Below are 13,738 nucleotides of genomic sequence, written 5' to 3'. Positions count from 1 at the left end.
ATTAATTAAATGTTGCAAATGTTATCTTGTGGTATCTGGATCAGATCCTAGAATCTGAGAACCCAAACGCAGACCACAGGATAATCCAAAATCGTGTTTAATAGTCCGAAGTCGTAGCCAAGAGATCCAATACAGAGACAAAAATGAAAGGCAAAAGAATAGTCGAAAAAACAGGTGAAGGGGTCAAAAATCCAGAAAATCTAAAGGCTAAAGTACAAGAGGACGAAGGCAAGAATCAAAACCAGAAAACAAAGCAGAATGTCGAAAACCAGAAAATCAGAAAGGCAAACAAAACAAAAGGGCAAGGCAGGCTCGGAAATCAAAAGGCAAAGGGGTGTCTATCAAGAATCTCAAGAGTTAAGTTTACGAGGTATTCGGCACTAAAACTGATCAACGTTCTGACAAAGAACAATACAGAGACTGAGGTTTAAATACATGAGGGAAGGTGACAATCTAGGCGGGGCTGGGAAAAAGGTGGACGAAACAAATAGACAACAGGTGGGGAAACATAATAGGGTAATAACATAATAATGGGAGGGAGACGAAAACGCGGACTGGAGGCATGAAAAAAAAACCATGTAAAACATACGGCTCCAGATTAGGGAGTAGACATTTGCATAGTTAGAAGACAGGTGCGAACACTTCGCTGAAACTAAATGAGTAATCAGGGACAGCATAGGGAGGCGGAGTTACAGAACAGTGCAGAAATACTAAGAGATTGCGTTAGTGAGTTAGTTACGTGAATATTTCTAAACTACCCAATAAAAGTGATTGTTAGTTAGTTAGTTAGACAGACAGTAAGTGTATTAATTGGATTAGTACTGTACAAAACCAAGATTAGTAGTAGTTGGTAAGAATCGTGCTTTACAACATCTACCTACCAAGAAAAAGCAGGAAGTAAGAATCATGAGTTTTAGAAGAAATGTTGAAAACCCGAAAACTACCGTAACTACCCGAATAGTGGGATACGCAGACAGGGGAGTGACTAGACTGGTAAACATTCAGACGCAGACATAACAGGGGATGACAAATGAGAACTGTAATGGAAAACACTAACCAATTTCAAAAATAAATAAATAACAAGAATAAACATAAATACACACAGGACAAATACAGGAACATTACAGATCTAGATTAAAACTTTTGAAATACTGGGCAGAAAGTCTATGTTACACCGAAGCTTTGCGAAACGAAGTTTCATTACACCGTGTACTGTACAGCATACATTTTGTAATGACAAATAAACCTGACTTTAACAGCTAGCTAGATAACTTCTGATCCAACCATTCCTTATGTTAATGTTAGCTAACTTACTATACACACCACAATTTTATAACCAATATATTTTATGCTGGCCCTGATAGACCTGCTAATCTGCCCCTGGCTGTATATGACCTGCTCTGTATATGACCTGGTTGGACATTAAATTATGTTCTCCCTTCTTAACACTATTGTCCTGACGATTTAAAAAAATGCATTAAGGTAACCACCAGTGACACCGCCATTGTCTTGGGTATAGCTAGGTAGCCACCAGTGTTGGGTGAAGTTGCCACTAGCTGCTGGCCCAGAGTCAGTTATCTTCTTCCCCTATTAATGGTTTAAGTTAAGACCAGGGAAGGGAAATCTGATCCTAGACCAGCAGTTAGGCTCCTTTACCCTGGAGCCTAGGCAGCGCACTTGGCACATAGATTTGTGTTTTTAGTAGTGCAGGACAACCAACACATCGTAAATCTACATAAATCAGTTTTTTTCCCCTCTAGACTAGAGATAGAAAAATAACCAAGGACATGCTACGGCCGAGAATGAGGGTCCAAAAAAATTAGAAAGCTTTTATTTTGAATCGCTATAGATATTTTACAATCAATGCAAAAGTCAATAGGATTTTAACACTGGGCTATGACATCACGAACCAGACACCCACAGGAGCCAATTTGACTTACAAGGTTTATATACATGCATAAACAACAGGCTTTCAGCAGTTATTAGCGTGTGCTAATGTTTAGATAGCAAATAAGTATGCGGTATCCATCCTTCTGATGTAATTTACATAGCAACTGTACATTCAGATAACACAGACTCACTTAATTTGATAACAATTCAGAAAATAGAGAAAAACTTTTAGAGATCTAAATCGATCCAACATACTTTTGTCATTAAGGGACGGTGTAACAGCCTTCCAAGCAGTTAAGGGGTCTTCCCCAACTTACCTACAAAAAATCATCAGACCCTACACCCCTGCCAGACCTCTTCGTTCAGCCTCCACAGGCCGCTCGGCACCTCCCCCTCTCCAAACCTCCACCTCACACTCACGACTACTGTCTGTTCTGGCTCCACGGTGGAGGTCAGAACTGTACAATCTCTCCCCACCTTCAAGCGCAAACTGAAGACGCACCTCTTCAAGCAGCACCTCTCCCCATCCCTCGCTACCTCCCTGTGATCCTTAATTGTTGTCTCTGTGATTTACGTAGTGTTTCGGTATTTTTAGTTGGCTAGGTAAGCAGTATTTGGATAGTTAAGTTTGGTCACTTTTGCTTTGTTGTTTGTTTATTTGTTGTTTAAAAAAAAAAATAAAATAAAATAAAAATAGGCCCTGGTCCTTATCTTTGTTGTACGGGTAGCAATTGAAATTGTACTTCCCTCTAGGGTCTTTCAGCGCACTTAGCCCTGGTTATGGGTATGCACTTTGTTGTACGTCGCTCTGGATAAGAGCGTCTGCCAAATGCCAATAAAGTAATGTAATGTAATGTCACAGACATTTTCGTGTGACGTAATTGAATTCTGGCATTAATATTGTTGGACTGACCAAATTCCATTAAAAAACTATAATTGTATGGGTTATCGTTAGTGCTATGGCTTATGCTAGCTACATCATACTAACTCATATGGTGATCAGTGAAGGCTAATAACACAAGATCAGTTTTTGTATGTTTTATCGGTGCTGCTGTAAAAGTGAAATAAAAGCATGGACAAAGTAGGCTGTCTTCTGTGAGAAATGTATTATCGCATTCACGTGCACATAGGCTACTGCGGTCTACATTTTGCCCTCCCTATTAACCATACTCGGTTAAATTACAAGAAATTATTATTCCTATCACCTTTGTGAGAGCTGGTTCATTACAGAAGTAAACTAAAAACACCCACTAACCAGTTATTAAACTAAACATAATCTTCACTGCAAGATTTACCTACAAAAAAAAGTAGCAGACTTTCTGAAATACAGTATCGGCAGGGTTTGCTTCGTTTGGCAATGTGCAGTTTTATTTATGACTGGAAGCAAATGATTCCCTCCATGTCTATGTCTGTCTTTTAAGTTCACCAGTCCATTGTAAAATGAATCAATAACAGTCTTTAGGGAAATTTTAAACTCAGAGATGGCGCTGTATTATTCTGGAGGAAATTAAAGGGGCTAGCAGCATTGACAGACATCCTAAATTGACTAAACTGATTTCAGGGAAAATACACACGCATACCCCTGCAGCTTGACCCTTACAATGACACTGGAAATTTCAGAATTATGAGTAATAGGCCTATATCCTACCTATGCCTAGCATCCATGTTACTAAAATGTCAGTCACATTTTATTGTTTGCGCACTTTAAGTATCGTTTCCCCTGTATGCTAATGCTAAGACTTTGATATACTTGCTTTCTAATAACGTCAGAACAATGAAACATTCAATTATATAATTTAACATGGCTTTCCATGCGCAGGGAAGATGTTTCAATGCAGTGGCATTATCGAAAAAGCAAGTCAAAGTATTCATTACATTAATGGCATTTGGCAGACGCTCTTATCCAGAGCAACGTACAACAAAGTACATACCCATAACCATGGATAAGTCGTATGAATAAAATCGTAAATTCATAACCAAGAACTAATTGCTACAGCTTATTGGACGACCTCGCAGGATATTTGGGAAAACTATGGAAACATTTCATTGTTAGTGATTATGCACTGTAGGTTGCACCATAGGTTGCACCTATGTATGAAACGAGTGGACAGATGTTGTTTCAGCGTCACTAAGACCATTGAAAAATGTGCCTGTTTGAGAGCGAAATACAGTATCGGCAGGGTTTGCTTCGTTTGGCAATGTGCAGTTTTATTTATGACTGGAAGCAAATGATTCCTATGTCTGTCTTTTAAGTTCACCAGTCCATTGTAAAATGAATCCACAAAGCAACACAAAAAGGTGTTTAGCTATGGTGCTAGCCTATATGCTTTACCACTGCGGTGGTAACCTTGAAGAATAGTACTTTTTAGCGGCCGCTACAGATATCATTACCTATGACATCCGTTAGCTCACAGTTGTGTGACGCTTACCTCGATATCTTTTACAGTCGTTCATCCGTCCCTGCTGGGCGATTGAAAAGTTTGTTTTGTTGCATACAGTGCAGTGTGCCAGGGTCGGCTTGGCTTTAACTGGTTTCAAACATAGAGTATATTTTGGAGTAGCCTATATTTCAATTACACTCGCGGTGGATTTACCTGTAGGTTTTTCCATTGTCACGAACAAACTGTGTGTGGGGCGCGTATTTCGAAAACGACCCATGATCTGATTTGTCTTTGATTATGATTGGTTTTAGGATTGATGAATGGGGATCGTAGAGCTGGAGCCTGCAGGTAACTGACGGAGTGCAAGTAGAATTTGTAGCCTACAAAAGGCAACTTATATTTCAATTCAGGGAGGGAATAAATAGCTAAATGGTGCGACGCGAATCCGGGAGATCCTCGCACCTCTTCTGGAGTCCGGGAGAGAGTACTTATTTCCAGGAGACTCCCGGAAGTTCCAGGAGACTTGGGATGTCTGGCTTTGTTATGTTCAACAGAGGTTTTGAGGCTATCAATAGGCCTACTCTTTTCCAGTGAGTCTGCTCTCTCGTTAATTGTGAGGTTCAGGGTAGATATAATGTGTTCAGTTTCATTTTGGTTTTCATTTTGACTGACCAATCCTTTCCATTTTTTTATGATCGGCTCTTAATTGGGGTTTCGGCAGAGGAGGCAGCTCCAGACCTCGATCGCCAGATGTAAGGTCTGGAGTCAACATTTAAGAATTTGTGTTCAGTCAATAAGCTAATGGACAAAGCAGCTAAAGATAAAGTAGGCTAACACTGTAAACGTCTTACAGGCCACTGTAAAAACGACTTACATTAGTTAGTCAATTAATCAAAAGAAAGTGGTTAAAGGGTATATATAACATTTTCCTAATGAGTAATTTAGCAAATACGTTTTTACGTTTTGGGTTAGTTCCAAAATGTATAACAGTCTTTTGTCTATTGTGTAGGATGAGCTCCACAAAAACCTACCGCTCACCAGAACGCTCTAGGCCACTCACAAGTGAGATTGTCCAGACATGAACTAGGCTAGCAGCACTTGCTGTTAACATTATCAAGTGCACAAAAAGCCTAATAATACTAATTTAGTAATAGTAGGGCCAAATTGCTCTGGCCGAATTGCCTCTGAAATGTTGTACAACGGAGCCTGATGCGCACACATGCACACCTGCACAAACACACACATAAGCACATGCTCATGCACAAATGGTTTTTCATGCAAGAGAAAAAAAAACAAAATCACACAATTTTTAGTTGCAGTAAGGTTTTTAATGAGGCTCAAGAAATAAAATACTAATGAAAAGCTAATATTTTTTGCTTATTAAAATTCAATCTTTTAAAGATGCTGTAGGAGCTCATTTCTCTTTTTAAATCAAACTGAAGTGCATTACCAGGATATTTAGATACAAACTGGCAGCAACTTGTAAATACATGCATTGTTAATTTCAGCAATATGTATTATACTGATTTGTCTTTACAGACATAACCCTTAGGAAGGAATAATTTAATCAATTCAAGTTATATTGATTGTTTGAAGATACTTTTATAACCAGTAACTTGCCAATAACAAAGTCACCCAGATGGAGACCAGGTGGAGTGTCTATTTAATTTTTTTAAATCTTTGATTTGATTTGATCAGCGATGGCGCCCACCCAGGTCCAGCCAAAGCGCTTGGTCAGCTGAGCCATGGTCCGAGCCTGGTAATAATCACTGGGGATCTTCCGGAAGAAGTTTGGAAACTCACGCCTGTTGCTGAGACAAGCGCAGCTGGCCTGATAACTCACCTGAAGTACACAAGAACATTTTTTTTTACTTCAATACATATATGTGTATGCACATACAAATTATACATTTCAAATGTTATATATTAGCAGGTTCCATATATTAAATATTTATTAAATATTTAACGTGCTTTATACTTCAAATACATTCTTTTTTTCATCAAAACCATGTCTTTTTCAAATCCAACTGTTTTTCATTTTTTATTTTAATACATTTAATTTGAAGAATAAATAAAGATATCATTTACAGCTAAAATACACAAAATATGCAGTTGTGTAATTTGATGTTAAAAAAAACCTTCAAATACAATCAGATATATTTTAATCTCATTAATCTGCTAATTGCACCCCACACCAGAAACATTGGCCTACTGGTCTGACATAGTAGATATTTTACTGTTTTGTAGCAATTAGAAAATCTCTATATTCTTGTCCATTGTAAATAATAAACTTTAAGATGTTCTGAACTTCTTTAAACACCATTTCGACATTATAGAACCTATAATAACCATAGCCATATTGTTTCTATTACTGATCTCAAAGAAATTACCTTTATTAATTATTAAGGGCTGTATGCTACCATTACCTGACAATGTTAAAAAGGTATCTCTACCTGTAGCAAACAGGAATGAAACTACAAAGAATTCAAATAGATTTTTTTTTTTTTACCACTGTCATGTAATGATATCACATTTAAATCAGTGTCCCTCAGTATTCAACACCATAGACCACTGGTGCAATTGTGACTGACCAGAGGAATGCCCAGTGGACCCAGAGTTCTGGATAGGATGATACACTGTGTAGAAGAGGTGTCTCCAATGAGGGCCAGGACCTTGCTGCAAGTGTGCTTTCTCCCACTGACCAGTGCTAGTGCCCCCCTGCAGGGACCAGGGGTACTGCCCACAACTGTCCACAATCCTGTACCCCAGTTTGACCCCTGGGAACAGGAAGGGGTTCTTGTTGATCTCCTCCACAGCAAACACCATGGTCTGTGCCCAACACATTGACCTTTCCTGGAGTGACAAGGTAACAACCACATCCCAGCATCAGAATCACCACAAACTGTTTTACCTTATAGGAACATGAAAGTAAAAAATATGAAAATAACTGTGAATAAAAGTGAAAGATCAGGAAATAACCTGTACGGAGAAGAATCAGAATGTGGTTTAGAGGGTTTTTAATTTACTCAAGGCAGAAACAGCTTTCGCAATTAACACATTTTAAGAAACATACCTTTTTTCAAACTAATGTGAATATGTAGTTCTTATTCCATACAGAAATCTGGAACTGACCTCTGACATTGCATTAGTTTTGGGGGTTCGGTGAAGGTTGCGTCTGGAGAGATGGGTTGGAAGTAAAGGGGGAAGAGTCCTCCAAAATCACATCTCCATCCTGAGAAAGCCTGGGGTCTTCCAGGCTGTTGGAGTATATCCATTGCTGGCAGTGTGTTGACAAGCTCCAATCTGTTGCCCAGGTCAGGAGTGGCAGCACCAGCATTAACCACTGCGAGAAGCTGAGTGGGGACATATCAGAGCTGGTCTGACCAGCCTCTCTCTGAGCCCTGGCTTCTAAGTCCCTGCCAGGCAGCTGAAGTGAATATTTGTAATGGCCACTGTGTCCTGAGGGGTCGTGAATAATTCTAGATCAAGCAGTAAACAGGGACCATGGGAGTGAAGCAATTTTCCCTTCCTTTGAGCCTCTGTGTGCATGATGTAATTTCTGGATGTTTTGTCATGAGTGTGCAGGACAGTGCCACTGTTCCATGAGTCAGAGAAGGCAGCTAGTTGTAAAAGTGGGCGTCACAACAATGTTGAATTTTGGCATTTTCTTATTCTCTTAAAAGTACATAATTCTCTTTCATGCCTAACGACAAACTGCTTGTATCATGTCAGTGCGCTGTGTGTTTCTAATCAGTTTATCAGACACAAATAGTTGCTGTTTCCAACCTCAAAGAATCAGCACAGTGATAGGATCTCAGAAGATCTTCAAACTCAAAGAACCTCTACAGTGACAGGGATTGAGGGAGTGGAATCCTTTCCCCATCCTTAAATTAGAAGCAGGGGGCACAATTCATGAACATCCTTTCATCATGATTGCAGCAGTCAGGTCAATAGACCTCAGGCGTGTGCTGTCTCTCTGACGGCTTCCTATTTTTCAAGCAATTTTCAGAGGAAAGGGAGTGTGAATAAAGAGATTATGAGTTGGGATGGGTAGTATGTCCCAAATGGGTTTAAATCATTGTTATGTGAGCACCAGAAGTACAATACAGGGCACAGAGGGCACTTAGGTGGAAGCAGAGAACTTAGCTGTAACTAGACCCTCTAGACCAAGGTAAAGGCCTTACACCAGTGTTTCCCAGCTCCAGGCCTCGGGACCCACATGCCAGAAGGTTTTTGTTGTAACCAGTAACTCACACACTTGATTTAATGATTGAACCAATCAAACCACAAAAATGCCCTTGATTAGTTAAATCAGGTGTGTGAGCTACTGGTTACAACAAAAACCTTCTGGCAAGCGGGTCCCGAGGACTGGAGCAGTGGGCCTTACACTGTTGACAGCCGTCCATTTTAAATAAGGAATATTCCTGACTTGGTTCATATGTATTTTAGAACATAAAGAGCTGTTTGCTTATTTGGCCAGGAGGGATTAAAGTACATGCCTGGGACCTGCAAGGTCGGTGGTTCAATCCCCGGTGTAGCCACAATAACCTTGAGCAAGGCCCTTAACCCTGCATTGCTCCAGGAGAGGATTGTCTGCTGCTTATGTAGGAGAAATTCACACTCACTTAGAAGAGAACATTAATCAAATATTAAAGTATGATATGTAACCTGTATAGTTTCAAACTGATTAACTGCTCATTTGTGCTAGAATTACACAGTGACCCATATGTAACCTGAGTGGAAAAGTACAGAATGACGTGTATGCTTAAAAAACTTGGAAAAGTACAGGATAGCATCATGTGGTGCATAAGTAATTTATAAGTAAAAGCAGCTCACGGGGGCGGGGGCATCCTGAACTTTATAGACAGTTGGCAAAGCATGAGGGCCTGGGCGATTTGCCACAATGATGTTTGCACCTGTTTTAGGAGGAGTTAAGATAAGAACAGTGTATAAAATGGGTGTAAAAATGACATTCGAGGTCCATTTTCTGCGGAACTGGTCCAGCTTTATGCACTTGTGCTAATAAAATCTGATTTTCCTGAAGAGTTTGCTGCCGTGGTGTCTTTTCCCTCGTGAAGTTGTTTTTTGACAAATTGGAGATTGGACTTAGAATTCTGTCGTTTCCTAGACACAACACTTAGTCTAAATCAACTGTAAGTCACTGTGGATAAAAGCGTCAACCAAATGACATGTAATGTAATGAAATATCTGTGTTCCCTTTTGAGTAATCTGAACAGTTCATTCTGAATGTATCAGAACAAAAAATATTAAATGCGTCACAGTTTGTTTGAGATCTATACTCATTATTCAGAACCCTTCCGTTTTTGCACTTTATTGTGTTGTAGATTTAATTTTAAATGGATAAAATTGCCATTTTTGCCCATCAAACTACACTCAATAACCAGTTTATCCCATTCTTCCTGGCAGATCCTCTCAAGCGCCGTCAGATTGGATAACTGAACTGCCATCTTCCGGTCTCTCCACAGATTTTGTTTTTATGGGGCTTAAGTCTTTAGCTGGGCCACTCAGTCAGAGACTTGTCCCGAAGCCACTCCACCATTGTCTTGGCTGTATGCTTCAGGTCATTTTCTTGTTGAAAGGTGAACTGCCGCCCCAGTCTGAGGTCATGTGCACTCACGTGCACTCTTTGAATGCAATTTGGCAAACTCTAAGTGGGCTGTCATATGCCTTTTAATCTACCATAAAGTCCTGATTGATGGAGTGATGTTGACAAGGTTCTCCTTCCGGCAGGTTCTTCCATCACTGCAGGGGTCTTCAAAAGCTCTGTTAGAGTGACCATTGGGTTTTTGGTCACCACCCTGACCAAGGCCCTTATTTCCCAGTTTCTCAGTTTAGCCGGACTGCAATTTCTTCCATTTCACAATTATTGAGGCCACTGCGCTCCTGGGGACACTCAAAGCTTTAGAAATGGTTTTATACCCTTGCCCTGTTCTTTGCCTCAACAATTATTTCAGTAGCCTACATGAACATGCATGAATGAATGTACTGTCAGGGATCAGAATGACAGGACCCAGTAGCAAGACCAAAGTGTCATTTCAGAGTCTTTATTATAAATTTGGCATATTAAATGTGAAATGAATGAAGCAACTGAACTGACAGATAGACTGCGGTGTGCAGAGGGAAACAATACACAGAAACGCTAAGCACTTAAACGAAAAACACAGAACCCGACAAATTTCCAAATTGCATAGGCCTATTTATTACCAATGCATTTGATTTCAGATGTTACTGTACACTGGGAAATCATTGTTTTTCAACAAGAACACTGAATATTTGGAAACAATTACATGCTAAATATGAAGCGACATATCAGTTTCACTAATCTACTGAAATATGTGAATGAACTTATGTGAGATGCTATGAACTGAGAATAGAATATAGGACTTTACAGAATAGCTACAGTATACAAGGTGTTCAGATGTCAGACACATCAGGATTCTTGGATTACAGTACATTTTAAAGATGTTTAGGCTACATTGATCCAATGTTGCTGGTTAAATATTCATCATACATATGCTTGAACAAACTTACTGAGACAGGAGCGTGGGGGTTGGACCCAAAATGCACAACTCGGACAAATATGTGAATAAAGTCCCGTCAGGGCTTTATTTAGGTATTGTCAAATGAATGTAGTCAAAAACAAGCAAAGTTCATCCACAGTAAATCCAGCCAAAACCAAAGTACAGTACCGAGGGAGAAGGCAGTCTCGAAATCAGTACACCATGCAAAAATTCCAGTAACCAGGAAAGCTGTCAGCGGGGCAGTAGTGCAGACGGATTGGTAGGCAGGCTCAGAGTCAAAGGTGGTCCAAGAGTCAAGACCAAAGTCCGCTCCGCAGGGCAAAAGCACAAAGACAACAGGCAAGAGCCATGAACACTGAGCTATATGCAGGTGTAGACAGGTGCAGACAATTAGCTTGAGAGCAGCATGCAAATGGAAAATCAGGTGTGGAGGACTGACACGTTAACAAGATAATGAGTAATCATTCGTAATAAACCTATCCTGCCCTTGCGTTAGTAAATGACATGCACAAGAAACGTAAGGTAAACATGAACACATGGTTAGAATGTTGGTATTACCCAATCCTGATCTAGCGTTAGTAAAATGGAAAAAGGTTTGTTGACAAACACGAAAAAGTGTATGCTAATCAATGAATGGAACAACATAACATGAAACAAACATAAATCGTGACATAACAATTGTGACATGAATAAACTATATGACGTGACATGACAAGACTAGAAAATACATCGTAACAAGACTAAATATGAAACGTAACATGACATGAAAATGAAATGTAACAAGAAATAAAACAGAAAAATGTGCCAAGACTAGACTAATATAATACGTGACATGACAATAAAATAACTAAGACAATAACTAAACATGAAACATGAAACGTGACACTTACAAGCTATTTTATAGCTTCAAATGGGCGGACCACATGTAAGATCTGTGATTTTTTAAATGCTTTTCGAGTCTGGGTAGGAAATAATAACATGAGTAAATCTACTGGCTGAAAGGGGACCAGATTTACAAACTGGACAGGAAGTAGATTTACAGTTAAGAGGAACTAAACATCACACTGAAGGGTGCCCACAGCACAGTAGCCAACTGGAAAAGAACTAGAAAGGAAATTGGTGAGTCAGTGTTCTCAGCATAGATAAACAGAAAAAAAAGACACAAAGTGAAATACCAAGTTCTAAAATGCACCAAAACCTGTGGAAATGATACCCAGGTAAATCTGTGAATCAATCACATATTCTCACACAACACCAATATCCTCACAGACATAGGGAGGAGATTGTCTGGTACTCTCAGACTGCTGTGGCTTCAAGATGGCTATTACTAGCACTTTAAACAGCTGTGTTTAAAGACAGGCCTGGTCTGATGGAGAGACTGAGAAGAGCTGCTGATGCCAGGTTAGCCTTTTTGTGTAAACCAGTGATCCTCAGTTATGATACACTCCCCTGTCATACATCCCCCCCCCCAGGTATTGTTCAAATATTGCTGTAGAAGTAAGCAAGAGGGAAGCAAATGCATAACGGTACAGTAGATGGCCCATAGGTGGTGCTACCAGCTTCCCATTCATTTCACTTATAAACATACTATACACTATATCATATAACAGAAAAGTGACAGTTAGAGAGGTGGATTAAGGTATGATCACATGCTGTACATTTTGTGCAAGCTGGAGGCCAGGATGCCTAAGACCTGCACAGCAACCGTGTTCTTCACCGGTGAGGTGTGTTAGGCCGTGATGAAGGAGATCCAGACAGCAAAGAAGATGTGTGTGCTGAAGGTGATGAATATGGCCTCAATGAAATAATCGGCCAGCATCCTGCCCATAGTGTTTATAACAATAACAGTCTTCTAATTTCATCAGGCCTTGGACATATTCAAGGCACCCGGTGCCAGCGGCAGCAAAGCAGCCCCAAAACATCACTGAGCCTCCTCCATGTTTCACAAGAGGTATGGTGATCTTTTCTTTGAAAGCTTCCTTTTGTTTTATGTTTTTGCAAACATAGAGTTGGTTTCTCTGTCCAAAGGACATTCTCCCAGAAGGACTGATTTGCCAACATGCATTTTTGGCGAATTCTAGTCGGGCGTGTTTGTGTTTCTCTCCTCAGACAACTCTCTCTCTTTCCTTCTCTTTTCCATGTTTAATGTGATACACAGTGATGTTGTGAGCTGCAGGTCCTGCTGCATGTGACTGCCATCTACAGGTGGCTCAGTAAATTGTTGCCAGTTGAGGCCCTGTCCTCTGAACAGCAGAGGAAGTGAGGGACGCCACTGCATTCCTTTCCAAAACAGACAGTATGACCACACAGAAGACAAGTCATCTTTTACTTGATTTATGACTTAAACCCTCCCTTTTGGTCCATAAAATTGTTGGTTGAAAATAATCAGGCATACTTGCTTACTTTTTGCTTCTATCAATACATTCTGCTGAATGCAATGATTTATGTAGGCTACCTTTAGGAAAAAAATATACTGAGTGTATCCAATGGCATTTAAAAAAAATTGTTACTGTTCATGGCTACCAAATAACATATTGATTCAATAATTCATACCGATCTCCTAAAGTAAAATGTTAATTTTATTTGACAGAGATTACATCAGTCTGCTGGGAACGTGCTAATGATTCATTGTGTGCAATTGTAGCCAGTTTCATTCAGTAAACAGACAATATTTGTGTCGAGCAGAAACAGTTATGAAGGACACATTAATTAGGAATGGCAATTAATGTTTCAATATTGTACTACAAAGTGGAATTGTATTGATATGATGACCGAACAACAAAATGCAATAAAATATATTAAAGTAAAAAGGTATTGTCAATGTTGGTTTCGCACATAATGTTAAAGTAAAGTGGTGAGCCCATTCATGATCAGAATAAATTCATTAACAATATTATAAATTAATTTTCATCCAAACTTTTTCCG

This window comes from Conger conger, chromosome 13 (assembly GCF_963514075.1).
Source record: "Conger conger chromosome 13, fConCon1.1, whole genome shotgun sequence".
Taxonomy (NCBI): domain Eukaryota; kingdom Metazoa; phylum Chordata; class Actinopteri; order Anguilliformes; family Congridae; genus Conger; species Conger conger.
This window is presented reverse-complemented; position numbering follows the sequence as displayed.